We start from the raw sequence: 17,109 nt of genomic DNA on the forward strand, positions 1-17,109 counted from the left end.
AGAGAGGTAGAAAGGAAGAAAGAAAGAAAGGAAGGAAGGAAGGAAGGAAGGAAGGAAGGAAGGAAGGAAGGAAGAAGAAAGAAAGAAAGAGAAAGAAAGAAAGAAAGAAGAAAGAAAGAAAGAAAGAAAGAAAGAAAGAAAGAAAGAAAGAAAGAAAGAAAGAAAGAAAAAGATTATTTGGCCTGCTCAAGCTTTGCCTCTTCACTTTTTCCTTACCTACAAACTAATTTTATGACTGTAACTTTACTTCTTCCAACCTTTCTGTTTTCTGCTAGGCAAGAACATACACAGAAAACCAATCTTCAGATAAACCCATCAGTGCTAGTGGTGGTTAATAATTTACAGGGTCTGCCTCTCAAAGGGAGGTACATTTTAATAGACAAACTTCACTTCTTAGTTTAAAAAATAAAATGTTTAGTGCCTATCAGAGTCTGTTATTCTTGTGGATTCAATGCTTTAAGCTAGAATTTCCCAAACTGTGCTCCATGAAGGAGTTCCAAGGTCAAATAAATTGCTAAACTACAGCACACCAATTTCTGCCTTTGCTCATGCTAAATAAAAGGGCCTGGCCTTATTTCCTTTCCTGAAACAGCAGTAAAACCTATAAAATATGCAAAACAACAGTTTGCAAAAGCAACAGTCCCTCAGAGACAGGAAACATTGGGGTGTTCTTTGCACACACCAGCTATGTGCCTCAGAGACTGTCCATTCTCTCATGCAGGAAGCAGGAACCCAGGTAGAGCAGAGGAGATGGACCTGGCAGTGTGGGGAGAGCACAATGGCCAAGCTCCTAGGATGGCACAGAGAGAAGCCCTGGGCACCTGCAGAGGTCACCATGATTACATGGAAGACTATAGAACAGTACACACATAGGAGAAAAAGACTCAAGAACAGGAGGATAATATCTAGAAGAACAAGAGCACAGTGCTTGACACACATGCAAAGCTAGGAGCAGTGACTGTTACCTCCAGCCAGACTGGAACAATTTCTAACTCATGATATTTGGGTGGAATATTTGGGGCGTTCTGCCTCAGTAGTGGGGAATAATTAGCTTTAGATAGAGCATGGTTATAGACCTGTCTGATAAATGATAAGAATTATATTGGATCGGGGCTGGGGATTTAGCTCAGCGGCAAAGCGCCTGCCTGGCAAGCGCAAGGTCGTGAGTTCGGTTCCCAGTACTGGAGAAAAAAAAAAAAAAAAAAAAAAAAAAAAAAAGAAAGAAAAAAAGAATTATATTGGATCAAGTTCAAATAACTGCATCCCAGAGCAAAGTTCAAGAATATTTATATAAATACAAAAATATCCAATGAACAACAAAGTAAAATTCACAGTGTCTAGCATCCAAACAAAGATTCTAGGCATACTAAGAATAATAAAATCGGATTACCCATAACAAAGGGAATAATCAATGAATAAAAACCAATCCAGCTAACATTATGTTCTCAAGTTGCATCCATTTACCTAAGAATGTCTCAAGTTTATCTTTCTTTATGGCAGCATAGTACTCCATTGTGTAAAATACCACATTTTCCATCAGACACTCCAAGCTAAAATATCACATGGTTTCTCTTATATGAGAAAAAAATACATATATGAAAAATAGAAGAGAGATAAATAGGAAATAGGAAGAAATTAAAATACTTCCCCGAATTACATATTCTGCTGTTTTAAAAATATTTCAATTTATAGGCTAATTTGCTTCAGTTATACACCACTAGTTTGTCTTAGTTCCTTGAAAGTTTATGTTATCTGTTTTTTTTCTTTTTTTGTGAAAATCTTCTTGGTTTATGTCTTGTAACTACTTTGAAGAAAACAACACACAGCATAATAACTATTGCTATTCTCTTATTTCATTACCAAATTTTCTTTTATTTTTTCATAAAATAAAAGTAAATAAATAAAAAATTTTACAAAAAAAATTATAAAACCAATCCAGAATAGCACAGATGTCAGAATTAAGAGACTAAAACATGATAGTCACCAGAACTATTTTCTATATGTTCAAAAGACAGTTTAGAAAACTCAAAATTTCTAGAGAGGAAAGTGAACATTTCTGAGATAGAGTCATATATGAGATGGAATTAGTAGCAGATTGGTCACAGAATAAAAAAGATTAATGAACTTGAAGCCATGGCAATAGAAAATATCCAAAATAAAATACAGAAAAAATAATCCAAACAAATGACAAAACTCATTGATTGGTAAGCTATGGAACAATTTCATGAAGCTTAACATGTGTGCAACCAGGAGAACATTTAAAGGCGTTTTGGCTGAGATTTTTATAAAAGGATAGATGTAAAATAAACTAGGGTAAATACAAAACAAAAATGAAAACAAGAAGCCGTACTTGAACAACATGGTAGGATGGGTGAAATCAAAGACAAAGAAAAATATTAAAAGCAACCACAGGAAAAGAGAAACAGGTTACATTTATGAGAAAAATATGTTATATTTATGACAATAGAAATAGGAGCCAGAAGAACAGCATAATGAAACTGTTAAACATAAATTAAAAAGAACTAAGTACCTGCCCACTTGGAATTGTATACCCGAGACAATCACCTTCAAAATGAAGACAAAAAACTGGGATAAACAAGAACTCAGGTAATTCATTTTACATAGAATCATGCAAATAAAATGCTGAAAGCAGTCTACATATGGAAAGAAAATAATTTTAGAAGGAAATATTGTAAGGCAGATAAGAGATGAAGGATCCTGAGAAGGATAATTGTGAGGCTTAATCTTATAAACATAAAATATTTTGCATATAAAAATATATAGGGGTAAAGAAAAGTATGAAAGCAGAGGCAGAAAAGTGAAGCAAGCATCCTAAATCCAGGAAATGGTAAATGTACCAAGTTAAGATTGACTCTAATAAGTTAAATTTGCATATTGCATATTGCATATTCTAAAGCAACCACTAATATATATAAAAAGTTTAACTGAGAAGCCAGTCATCACCATATATTCAATAAACACAAAAGAAGTACAGAAAACAGAGAATAGAGGAAAAGAACAGATAAGATAAAAATACAAATAATTTCATGATAGATCTTATCTACATTTATCAATAATTTGAATGTAAATAGACCAAATATTAAAACTAAAACAAAAATTGATGGACTATTAGACAATAATAAGAATATCTATATGCTGCTTAGAGATACAACTTAAAGGTAGGAAAATAGAAAGCTTGAAAATAAGAAATATATCATCTAATTCCTGAATTATCACTTGTAAAGATTTACTATTTATGAAAAAGAAAATTTTAAAGCAAGATATGCTGTAGAGATGAAACTTTTATTGAAGCAAACAAAATTTTATTGAAGCAAACAAACTTTTATTGAAGCAAACATATTATTACGTGGCATGTGTATTTGAATTGTGCTTTTACTAAGTTTGATGTAATTAACATGTATTAAAAAGTTACATCTTTAAAGTCCAGAATGTACAGATTTTTTTTTAAGTGCTAAAGGAATGTTTTACTAAAACTGGGCCACAATGCAAGCCTCCATACATTTCCGAGAGTGAAAATATATATTCCCTGGCCACAGTAGAACTAAACTAAAAAAAGAAGCAAAGTCATAGCTAGAGAATGTTTAGATGTTCGAACATTTAACAGTGAATTTCTATGTAACCAAAGGGTCAAAAAAGAAATCATATTGGAACAAGAAAATATTTTGAATCCAAGAAAATTGAAAATTACATATATTTTATATATTTACAAGCTTGTGATATATGGCTATAATAATTTTAAGATGGAACTGTAGTTTTAAATGCATATATAGGAAAATAAGAAAAGCTGAGATTTGTTATTTAAGCACACATTTTAAGAACGTATAAGAAATTAAATTCAAAGAAAATTGAAAAAGTACTATAAAGTTAAGAGCTGAAATCATTGAACGGAAAATAGAAAGCATAGAAAACCAACAAAGCAAAAAATTTTTATTTTAAATTGATGAAGTTGACAAATCCTAACAAGCCTGACCAAAGGGAAGAAAAGAAGGTGCAAATAAGCTGGGCGTGGTGGTGCGCAGCTGTAATCCCAGCACTTGGGAGGTTGAGGCAGAAGGATCATTGCGAGTTTGAGGCCAGCCTGGGCTACAAAGTGAGCTCAAGGCCAGCCTGAAATGTATAGAGAGATCCTGTCTCAAAAAGATAAAACAAACAAACACACAAATATAAAAGAGAAGTTATGAAGAAACCTAGGCCAATAAATTTGCAAATTTAGAAGTAGAACAATTCCTTGCAAAACATAACTCAAAATAGGCACTGAGAGAGATAGAAAAGCATGAACAATCTTATTTCTATTAAACAAATCAAGTTCAAAATGAAAATTCTCACTTCAAGGGCAATTACAGGTCCAAATAACTTAATACAAGGTTGTCTTTTCAAGAGATAAATAACAAGTCTTCCAAGGAATTGATAGAAAACACTTTCTATCTCATTTTGTGAGGCTACCATAATCTTGATATAAAAATTCACAAGGATATTATAAGAAAAATTATAGGATAATCCCTCTCCTAAATACAGACCAAAAAAAAAAGGTCCTGACAACAATAGTAAATTAAACCCTTCAGTGTATTAAAATGTCATGATCACATTGACTTTATTCAAAATGTCCAAGTTTGACTTCAAAATCAGTTAGTGAAACTCTATGCATTAACAGATGAAAGTAAAAGACCATATCTTCGTTGTCCTAGATGGATTAACATCATGTGATATAATTGTACACTCACTCATAATAGAAATTATCAGTAAATTTGAAATTGAAAGAATTTATTCAACAAAACAAAGGGCACATGTATACACACACACACACACACACACACGTACGAGCAATGACAAATATCATACTTAATGGTAGAGTATTGGAATCTTTTATCCCTCTTCTGGGGCCAAGACAGGGATTTCAGCTACTGTCATTCTTCTACTCAATATTTTACTGGAACATTTACTCAAAGAATAGAAAAGTACTAGAATTAGAAGGATTGCAGGGGCCAGGGATATAGCTTAGTGGCACAGTGCCTGCCTGGCAAGCATGAGGTTGTGAGTTTGACTCCCATTACCAAAAAAAAGAAGAAGGATTAGACGTAAGTCTTTTAAAAAGACTATTATTGTAGATAGAAAAATGCTCATATATACAGAAACTCAAAGAAGAATCTATTGATACAACATGATATTTAGGAAGCAAGTTCAACAATGCTGTTGGATATAAGGTCAGAATATAACAATCATTTAGCATTTTTAGATCAGAATAAACAATTACAAAGCAAAATTTTTATTTTTATTTATTTATTTATTTATTTATTTATTTTGGTTTTTTTCCGGTACCGGGAATTGAACTCATGACGTTGCGCTTGCCAGACAGGCGCTGTGCTGCTGAGCTAAATCCCCAGGCCCCACAAAAAAAATTTTTAAATGTTATATTTTTTTCTAGAACTAGTTCTCAAAGACCCCTCTCTTCCACAAAGTTTTACTAAGGGAAATTAAAGAAGACCTAAATAAATGGAGAAATACAGCGTTGAATATAACACTGATTGCTCAGCATATGTAAAGTTATTATTTTTCTCCCCTAAATTCATATATATGTTTAATGAGCCCCAATCAAAATTCCAGCAAATTGGTTTTAAATGGGTGCAAGATTTAGAGTCTGATTATAAAATTGATATGGAAATCCAAAGGGCAAAAAATGGCCCAGGCAATCCTGATAGAAAATAAAGTTAAAATATAGTACCAGGTAGGAAGAAGTAGAATAGAGCTACAGTAATTTAAAGAGGATAATAATGGTGGTAAATAGGCCACTGGAACAGAATAAAGTCCAAAATTAGGCGGACATGTTTAACTCATGTGATTAATAACACAGCTGGCCCTGCAGATCAGGAGTGATTAGAGCACTCTGATGTGCTGGGAATGTCCTCCATTTTTACCTGGGTAATGAGTCCTTGGGTGTGCTCACTTTGTAAAAATTCATTCAGTAAAAACAAGTTCAAAAGCTAATTTGCTAATGGAATTAATTTTCATGCATGGCAGAATGGTTAAAAGGATTGATGTGACCCAACTCTTTACCCTTCAGCCGTCTGCATATACGAGGATGCTAATCTAAGACAGTGGCCGAGAGTTTTAAACCCTATTGCTGTTTGTGACCCTGCTGCAGCTGCCCTGATCCATCTCCCTCAGCTGTGCTGTAGGCAAGTTTCCACATTAATTTTGCTCCCAAGCGTTCCTTAGCCTAGCCTTATTGCATGAGGCTGTCAACCCACACTAATAAAGTACAGTGTGAAGACTTTCTCGGCCAGATCTGTGCTGGGAAAGAGCTACCATCCTTAACATAAATCTTTGTTAAAGTTAAAGAATAGTCACCTGCAAGTTTTCTGGCTTTTGGTGGGAACCTGTTATAAATTAAAATATCAGTACTAATCTTTGTTGAGTGTTATCCCATGCTTTAGGTATTAGTTAAGTTCTTGAAGTATATAATTTATTTGATGCATAATAGTTGTGTACCCATCTCATTTAATAAGAAGCAGCTGTATCAGGTAGGAAGGGTTATTTGTCCCATGTCACTGCAAAGGAGGAAGTAGAGGCATAAAGTAGAGGAAGCTGTCAAATATCACACAGATAGAAGGTAGGTAGGGGTCTTTTCCAGCCCTTGAGAACACACTGTGTAGCACAAATAAATTTCATGCTGCACTCTGCCTTCTTTGTTTCCCCAGTTTCACAAGACACAGAAAAGGACTCCAGTCTGAAGGGATTCTTTGTAGAATCCTGCTCTTTGTTAGAGGTTGGCTGGGCAGCAGGAGGAAGCACTAGCATTCAGCACCTCAGATTCCACAAGGCGGATCTCCCTTCTTTATCTCTTGTGTCTTCAGGTAAATTATCTTGGTGTAAAAGAATATAGAGTATTACAGGGGAGTGTAAATATCAGTAACTTGAGGTTTGGAGTCATGATGACCTTTTTTAGGAAAGGCAACACAGCCATTCTTGCCGCCTGGCATGCTTCCGGCGCCCACCATCTTCCTTGTTCCACAGCCGCCATTTTCTGAGCTCTCAGCAGTAAACTTAATAAAGATTGATATCAATGACAAATTCTGTCAACTTCCTGACTGCAAAACTTAGTCACTGCGCAAAATGGAGCAAGGAAAATAAATAACCCGAGGAATGATGAAGTGTGTAAATATTGATGTGGACGCTGGGCACAGAGAAGCGGGATGAAGCAAAAAGAGCTTAGTGATGGCAAATGCCCACAGCCAGAGGAAGGCAGAAAAGTCTTTTCATCCTAATTTTAACTCCTTGACGTTATTTTCAAAGTAGGAGTGTATGTGATAGGCTAAGTTGTAGGTTCTTTATTTCCAAAACGCCCTTCTAGAAAGGTCGTATATATTTTGAGTTTAATAAAAATTCCTAGTATAAAAGTGTCATATGTAGAAAAATTTAAAAGTATACAAAGAAAAATATAATGATAATAGAGAAAACGTATAATTCTATTACTCTAAATAGACTTTCTTGCATATGTGTGTGTATTTCCTATTTTCTAAAATGCAAATATTTCAAAGCTTGCTAGTTTTGAAAGCAGATCGAATCCATGTGTACATATAATATGGTAGTATTTCTTTTTATCTGAAAAGACGGTTATACTCATCCCTTATTATCGACCGGGATTGGTTGCAAGATCCTTCCACCTCCGCCCAGAAACAGGAATCCCTGCATGTGCGAGTCCTTTGCATACAGTGGTATAGTATTTATTTACATTTAACCTGCACACATCCTCCTGTGTACTTTAAGTCATGTCTGCATTACTCACAATACTCAATATGACATAAATGCTATTTCACTAACGTGTTCTTCCAATATGTTGTTAAGGAAAAATGACAAGGGAGAAAAGTCTTTACATGTTGAGTTTTGGAAGTTATTGAAAGGTTTCAATCCATGGTTGAATCCATGGATGTGGAGAGTCAAATGTATTTCCTAATGGTGTTGCCTAGGAATGATGGGATCTTAAAACCAAGGCGACAGGTGAGTATATATTTAAAATAACATTATCATACAGGAAATTCTTTTTATTGTGGTAAAGTATACATAAATGATATCTCACTTAATGCTAAACACACATTTTACCATGTTAATCATTTTTAAGTGCATTATTCAAGGGCACGAAGTAAACTCACAATGTTGCATCATCATCATCACCATCTATTTGCAGAACACTCGATCATCCCATATGGTAACTCTGTACCTATCAACAACTCCCCATCCTCTCTCCACCCAGGCCTAGTAACTTCTACTCCCTATCTCCATAAATTTGCCCCTTTCAGGTATCTCAGATAAAGGGAAACATACACTATTTACCCTTTTGTGTCTTGCTATTTCACCCAGCATAATGTTTTCAGTATTCATCCATATTGTAGCATGTGTCAGAATTTCATTCTTTTTTCATGTTTGAATAATATAGCACTTAACATATATAGCACATTATGTCTGCCAAATCATTAGTTAGAGGACATGGATCCTTTGCATCTTTCAGCTATTGTGAATAATGTTGCTATAAACATTGATGTGTAAGTATATATTTGAATTCCTGCTCAATACTTCTGGATATACACCTAGGAATGGCGTTGCTGGATTATATGGTAATTCAATGTTTAAGTTTTAGAGGACCTGCCATACTATTTTCCACAGCAGTTGCACCATTATACATTTTCAGCAATGCACAGGAGTTTCAATTTCTCCACAAACTCATCAATACTTGTTATTTTCCATTTTTTCATGGTCATTCTAGTGCATGTGAGGTGACTATACATATTATTTTTGAAACCTGTTTCTTTCTGTTAATAATATATCATAAACATCTTCCCATGTTCATTGATTTTCCTCTACAGCCCTTATGGATTGCCATTTTAAAGCCTCTGTGTTATTCAGTTCTATGTATGCACATACATAATTTTAAAACTAATCCTCTATTATTGAATATTTGGTTGTTTCCAGTTTTTTCCTGTTATAAATTATAAAGAACTGAATACTTTATGGTTATTTTTGCATACATTAGTATGTCACTGGTATAAATTCCTAGATATGCTATTGTCAAATCAAAGATATGAGCATGTAAAGTTTTTAATTCATAATTCTGAATTGTCTATTCTTACTTCAAAACTGGTATGAGACTGGTCAGTGAGATAGTAATTGTACTGGTCAGCTCTTTTGCCAGATGGTGTGACAATTCTGGAAAAATGAAATTCTTTATAATATTTATCTTGGGTCTGAGGAAGAACTTTTCCAATGAATTATGATTACTTTCTTTATGATCCAATTTTCCTATTTTTCATCTGCCATTCTTGCGCAGGATATGGTAGGAAAAAAATTTTTAAGTAGGGTAGAAGCAGATACTGCAAATTCCCCCAGAGGTTACTTGTACTTCAGCTTCTAGAATACTGTATGCAACTTCATCTATAGAAAAGGAACAAAGAGAACTTTTTGATCAGTATATCTAAATTTGTGCAAATAACATACCAAATCTACATCATAGATAGTCTCTGGGGAATTTTCTTTCCTGTGAAAAATGTTAGCAAAAGTATCACATTTCATCCCTGGTTGCTTGTTAAGGTAGGTGTTGCAATATTGATCAGAAGGCAGGTATGTGAGACTTCTGATCGCAGCCTTGGTCAGGTGGAGTATTTCTGATCTGAAAATCCAAAATCGGAGATTTCTCCCAATCGGACACTCTCTGAGTGCTGGCATGATGCCGCAAGTGGAAAATCTCACACCTGACTTCAGGCGAGGGTCACAATCAAAGTACAGGTGCAGAGCCAAGGATTTAGTTCAGAGGCACAGCGCCTGCCTGCCAAGCGGGAAGTCCTGAGTTTGATTCTTGGTACTCAAAAAAAGAGAAAGAAATACAGGTGCACTAAAAATATTGTATAAGATTACTTTTAGCTATGAGTAGAAGGTGTATATTAAATACAAATAAATTTCATCCCCAAGGTATCCCTTATGAATCTTTAAACACTCCAAAATGTGAAATCTGAAATACCTCTGTTCCCAAGAATTTCAGATACCTGGTGCTCCTCCACCTGTGCCTACTCTGACTGAGTCATCTCAGAAAACAACACGACCTAACATTGTGGCCTTGAAAACAGTAGTCCTCAGACGTAAGCGTGCATCAGCACTGTTGAGACCTGTTAAAATACAGATTGCAGGGCCCCACAGCTTGAGTTTCTCATTCAGGTCGTACAAGCAGGGCCTGGCAGTCTGCATTTCTACCTTCCAAGCTGCTGCTGGTTAAGGGAGCACATTATGAAAACCGCTGCCTTCATTGCTGTTGCCTGTCACTCACCTCCCACAGGGTAGTGTTAGATAGCTTTCATGTGAGAGATTACGAACAAGGAAGCTAAAAGAAACCAAATCAGCCATGCAAATTGTGCTAATCATGGTAAAGAGCCCTCTGCATGAAGGACCTAACTGTGTTTTATCCATGCAACATTTTGTTTCTTACAGAATTTTTGGAGTCCTCTTACAATTGGCATCAATAGATGACCGACTTTTCTATACAGAAACAGAAGTGGCAGGCTGGGTCATATATCAACTCTGATATTAAATGTTTTTGTTGTGCCTGGTCTGCTGGGCCTAGCAGCTGTCATTTGCATGATACCCAGAGAATGGCACTGGTGGGTGGCTTACCATCTTTTTAGAGATACATATTTTAAGTTTTTAAATAAAATATTTAGTTTTTGAGGTAAAGATCCTATTTCTCATCACTCAGGGCGCTTGGCATCTGGTTAGTGATCCATGCATTTCATTGACCAACTCAATATAAAAGAGTCCATCTCCGAGGTATACTGGAATTGGCAGAATATGAGAGCAGGAAACTGGTAGAAAGGATAACCAATATGGCCGACAATTTCCATTCTTGTGTGCCTCTGCCTGGCCATGTGACTTGCTTCAACCAATGAGATTGCAGTAAGTGTGATGGAACAGAGACTTATTAAGACTTGCACAGTGGGGCTCCTCACGGGAAAATGCTCCCTCTTGGAAGCCAACTGACATGCTATGTGGGGATCTGTGTAGGTCACTACATTAAGAACAACCCATAGAGAGATCACTGAGAGTAAGAGGCCATCCACAGTTCTCCAGTCCCAGCCAAACTCCCCATGAGAGGCAGCCTTGGGAGAAACCTCAGCTACCCCACTTTCTGCCAAGAGCCCCCCACAGAGCCTTGTCCACCACACACTTAGTTAATAGGAGGAGCTGGTTACAGAGCAGTAGATAATGGAAACAGGAAGGATGGAAAGGCAGTATATTTTTAAACTCTGGAAAACAGTTCAATAATCATATAGATTTTCCTGAGCTCCTTTCTGGTTTGGTGATATTCTGTTTGATAGTCATTTTTTTTTAAATCTGAGGAAAGAAAAATACATCTAAATATCAAGAAAGTTTCACTCATTTACTTGTTTAAGAGCATTTTGTTGACTCTCTATAAGCCAGGCTCTGTGTGGACAGAGAGAAGAGGGAGATAAGAAAACCACACAGGGTGGCATTGCTGCACAGTACAGCACAGGGGTCTGGGGAGAGGGAGAGGGCCCTAGGGCAGACAGAACTTTCTAGAACAAGGCCCCCTGGGGAAAGATTTTGCTGGCTAGTGACTCTTATGGAACCCTGACTTTCAGATATCTTTGTGAAACTCAGGGTGAAGAAAACAAAAACAAAATAAAAACTAAAAAGGTGAGGGAAAAGAAGAGACAGGTTTTCTTATTTATTGAAAGATTTCAAATACAGATTTTCATGAGATATGTGGCCAGGACATGCAGCCAGGAAGCAGTTTTTTCCATCACTATGAGAGAGGACCTCCTGTGACAAAGCAGGCTGCCTCTCCTTCCCTCCCTACTGTGCTCATGCGCCCTCCTCCCTGCCCCATCGCTGGGAGAGAAGCCTCGCGTGTGTGGAGCCACCCGAGGAGAAACTGTCCCAGAAGGAAGAGAGGTGCTAACTGGGTGAAGACAGATGACTCTCACACTCTTTCCTAATTCTAAACGAGGGAGGCTCTGGCATCGAGCCCAAAGCGGAAAGGGGATGAAAGGAAGGACTAATTTGGAGCTGGTGGAGTGAGTGTTTTCTGGCTTATTTAAAAACATAGATATAGAATTCAAACAGGGAAGAGGAATCTGACTACCAGATGGGGCTGCTGAGTGAGACAGGATGTCAACAATGGAGTCAACAATACCCAAGCATGAAAGGATGTATTTTGACAGTAGGGAAGCCATGTAAAGAAGGATGCTTGGTGGATTGGGTGAGTTTGTCTTCTACTTAGTATTTTATTTCCATTTAAATCCCTCGGCTGCAGAAGCTGAGGTTATTGGCTTGGCCCTATATTAAAGAAAAAGAACATAATCCAGTCCTTCAAAGACCTTTCAGGCTACAAAGGTAACAAGTCCAATAGACAGCTAATTGGCAGAGATAAAACCCTTCCCCCATCATGAATTTATTGAGTGCCTATTATGTAGCAGGCACTGTCTGGAACTCCATGCTGGACACTATGGACAAGATGACAGGGTTCTCTCCTTTAACATTCATTATAATTACCATTTAACACGGCAAACATACAGAGTGCTGAGGACAGGGGAGACTGTGGTGTCAGAGAAAGCTCACAAGATGCCTGACTTTGAGTGGCTCCCAGCAGCTCCCTTGCTCTGTCACCCTAAGCATCTCTGAGCCTCCTTTTTTCCACCTGCAGAGTGGTGGTACAGTATCATGTTGAGGAATCACGGGCAGAAGTGAAAAGGAGGAGACAAGCATTGAGCTTGAGTGGCTGGCCAAATGGAGACACAGGAAGAACCCCATGCATGGTAACTCTTGGGAGCTATGACTGCCTCGTAGACAGCAATGTGTGACTCAGAATGGAAAACTTGGTATCTAGGCATTCTGGTGTGCCTTTGGGAGGCTGAGCCAGGAGGACTGCAAGTTCAACTCCAGCTGGGCAACTTAGTGACTTCACGAGTTCCTGTATCAAAACAAACCAACTAATGAACTAACGAACAATCCTCCACCCCAGAAATAACAGCAGAAAAACTTACAGGAAGGAGCCAGAGAACAAGTATGCTGCCCATTCCTGGCATCGTTTTGTAGAGCCTAGAGTTCATGGCTAGTGATATTTCCTGGCTTCTTCCTTGCTGTGATGTCATCTGCTCTGCGATGTTTACTGCACCGCATTCCAGGAATGGTGCCTGGAGCCATGTCCAATGTCAGCAGGCTTAGAAAATAGTCCTTGGTTTAACTTTAACTCTTTATACAAACAATGACCTAATTTGAGGAAGGCTCTGTCTGGCCGGGCATCCCAGGCCCCACATTTCCTCCTCTTTTCTCCTGCTCCTCTGCCTCTAGTCAAACTGTCTCGCCTTTATCGCACATATGGACTTTGCAAATAAGCATTGGGTGATTTGTGTGTTCAGCTCACTGGAGAAGAGCAAAAGTGTGTCAGCAAAGCAGAACGCTCCAGCCAAGCTGCTGACCTTTGCAGGAGTGCACCCTGCTCACTTCTCACCGAGCCACGCCATCTCCGATGTGCAGATGGAGGTGCAGGTGAAGGCCACAAATGCCATGTGAACAATCAGCTATCTAGAGGAGAGTCCCTCTCTGTCCCTCCCAGCCCCAGCTGTTATTTATATTTCTCTCAAGCAAGTGGGTCATGTCCCCTCTCTAGTCTCTATGCACACTAAGCATCTGTGAGTGCTGCCTACTGCAGAAGGAGCTCCTCTCTGGTGTAGGGCTATGGCTTCTGCACACTGACCACTACATGATAGAGGCTGAGCCCCCCGACTTCCCAGGTGGGCAGGCAGTACCTCAGAGAAGACAGAGGATACAGCATGGTCTTCAGACTACTCTGGTGCAAACTCAAAAGCTGAACATCCCACTGGGAGTCCACATGGGAGTGAGGAATTCCAGGGATGGGTGGGAATGGGACAGGGGATGGGAAGGGGAAGAATTTTGCGTGAAGAGATAGAGGGACAAGCAGAAGTGAAAACGTCCTGACAGGTATAGAGTGAGACGTATACATTCAGGTCAGAGATCAGCAAACTTTCTCTGGAAACAGCCACATAGTAAATAATTGGGACTCCGGACCATCTGGTCACTGACCCTACAACTTAACTTGGTCTTGGAGGACAAGAGCGGGCTTAGACAGCAGGGAACTGGGTGGTATGTCCATGTTCCAATAAAAGATGGCTTATGAAACAGGAGGCAGGCCAACCTTGGCCCACAGGGAGGAGAAGGCTCTCCAATCCCATTTGCCTCTGCCACGGTTCTCTTCAGCCACGGTATCCTGAAGAGGAGTCCAGTTTGCCTCCCTGATCCTCAAACCTTTGTGTGACTCAGTCTCCTGTACCCTGTTGCTTCCCAATCCTGGAATTGACTATTCACCTAGACAAAGTGGCCTCCTGCGGTGACAACCAGGAGGGAGGGTGATTTCAGGTTTCATGGTTTCCTTGGCAAATTGCTCCTTACCCAAGGAACAGGACAGGTGGAGATGTTAGGGGCTGAGACCCACCACTGGTCAGCTCAGGAGTGGTGTGAGGACATTCCTTAAGCAGTTGGGTTTAAGGTCATAGGACCTCCTATTTTTCCCGCCTTTCTCTCTTTCCAGGTCTCTTATAATCTGAATGCTAACCTTTCTACTTTATCCTCTGTATTTCTTTGCTTTCCTTTTATGTTTTCTGTCACTTTAGATGTTCATTATACTCTCCATAAACTTCCTCTGTTTGCTTTTCCAGCCCATATATCCATTAGTAGCCTTCCCCATTCGAACATTTTCCCCTTGTATTCCAATCTGAATCAAGCGTGACAACAGGGATAGTAGTTGAGGGCTGCACTCAGAGATTAGTCTATTCGGGTTCAAATCCATGATCTGTCTCTAGTTACAACCAAATTCGTTATCCTTCTTTTGCCTCAATTTCCTCATCTGTAAAATGAGCCTAATAAGAGTACTTATCCCATGCTACAAGAGTAAACGAATGGGTAACGTGTATGGAGCACTTACAAGAGTAATGTATTGAAATTGGTATGAATTTCATATCTAGGGCCTCACTTCATCTTCTTTCACAATTTCTTCCTAATATTTTATGCTAATGAGACTTTCCATTACTTCTTCACTTACATGTATCAGGATCAGTTTAAATCTAACTCTTCTAACATAGTCATGGACCAAATCCTATTTTGGTCAATGGACTATGAATGTGGTAGTTCCATAAGCTAATAATGGAGCTGAGAAATTCCTATGGCTTAGTGACATTGTAGCCATCATGATGTCACAGCCTAACCCTTTCCTCATGCATTTGTGACAATGCTGGTGTAAACCACCTGGGCTGTCAACTGTGTAAAGGTCTAACAGTACAGCTATGTACAGATCACAATTGATCCTAGTGGTAAATACTACGTTACTGGCTTGAGCCTTTACCGAAGCATTATTTCAGTGCATGCTCCTTTTGCTTCCACATTAAAAACAGTTGACTGTGAGGCAGAGTGCCACATGACACCAGCTGGAGCCTTGCGACAGCATGCCACACCTTATCACGTGACTGCATTGAGAGCCTTGTTCTCTTGATGACATCAAGAGAACCTGTGGAGAGGCTAACCCCATTACCTAGAGTGTGCCGTGTACTCTATGATGCTCACACAGTGATAAAAGTGCCTACCGTCGCATTTCTTAGAACACAGGCTCCTCATTAAGTGGCACTGGAATATGCTTCTATGTCAGGTTGTGTGCACTGTACATTTTGCGGGTCTGGATGTGCTCTGGTGAGCTGCAGCCCCTGAGAATACAGGCTCCCTGGTCCAGTCCTGCAGATGAGAGAAGGTCACAGGCTGCCATGGTGAGTTTAGGCAGGGAGCTCAGCCACACTTGAACACAGCCCATAGCCTCACCCAAATCTCCCTCACCCAAATCTCCCTCACCCAAATCTCCCTCACCCAAATCTCCCTCACCAAACCCTCATATGGATCATCCAAGGTGGCTGCCCACCAACCCGAGGGACAGTGGGTAGTGAGGGAATCCGCAGGCAGTTGTCCAGACAACTTCTGCTTCCATCAGCGCTGTCCCCCATCTGGGTTTCTTTGTGCTCTCAGCATGGCTGCACCTTGGACTCCTCAGACAATGGGATATAGAAATCCCTTCCCCTGCTGCATGCGGTATGGAGGAGTCCATGTTTATAATTCCATGGAAAAGTTATTGGAATTCTAATGTTAATTCCAACCTACCACTTCCAATGCAATGCATGGCGAGAATAAAGACATTAAGGCATATTTGTAGTTGTGGGGAGCCAAGGGGGTCCTAAGTCCAGTCAGCATAATGGCTAGCTGGAATAAAAAGGCCTTGACCCAGGACTGAACCTGGGTTTTATTAATTCATGAAGAGGGGAGGGGCTCAGGGATGAGTGACTGAGAGAAAAGTAGAAAGTATGTGAGTGCTGTGAGCTGGGCTAGGTAGGAGGCCTGAACTCACCTCTGCATTATGCAGAAGAAGAGAGAGAGAGAGAGATGCAGAAAGAATAATCTACATATCAAAGGTTAGGACAGTATGTAATTTTTGGGAGTCAGTGCCTCAGTTTTGATGTGAAATCCCTCATGCCCTGAGAGGTCACAGCCTCTTTTCTCAAGGCTCTTTCTCAGCAGACAGGGTGATGTCTCTTGGCCTATCTCACACATGCTACTTGGGGGCTCCTGGCATCAGCACCTCAGCTAGACCCATTTACATTGCTTAATGCCAACTGAGGCAATAAAGAAATGTCCTAACCATCTCTGTACATGTCAATACTTGGAAATAGGGCCAGGTTCAGCAAAATGGAGACAATTGCTCTTCCTTCAAGGAAGGTTGTCCTGGTGGTCCTCCACAATGGGACACCCACACTGAGCCATTGCAGCAGTTTCTGTGGTGCCGGGACGGTGAATGGCTGTTCTAGGGCACTTTGGAGGCAGTGTGGGTGTGGGGAGACCAGAGCAGAATTTTGAAGTCTTCCTTGAAACTCCTCTTCTAATGTCCCTTCTGATCACTTAGCCTGCAACCATCTCTGTTGCACAGAAGCAGCAAAGGAAGACACTTCTGTCAGCCAATGATAACCCAGGATTGTG

The 17,109-nt window shown here is 39.3% G+C and overlaps 1 pseudogene; it reads left to right on the top strand.

Moving 5' to 3' along the window:
* The window catches only part of LOC102016361, a 41,110-nt pseudogene extending 27,517 nt beyond the window's left edge, over positions 1 to 13,593 (top strand).
* Positions 13,594 to 17,109: the final 3,516 nt, after the last annotated feature.

The sequence above is a fragment of the Chinchilla lanigera genome, unplaced genomic scaffold (assembly GCF_000276665.1).
Source record: "Chinchilla lanigera isolate Chin_1 unplaced genomic scaffold, ChiLan1.0 scaffold00064, whole genome shotgun sequence".
In the NCBI taxonomy this organism is placed as follows: Eukaryota; Metazoa; Chordata; class Mammalia; order Rodentia; family Chinchillidae; genus Chinchilla; species Chinchilla lanigera.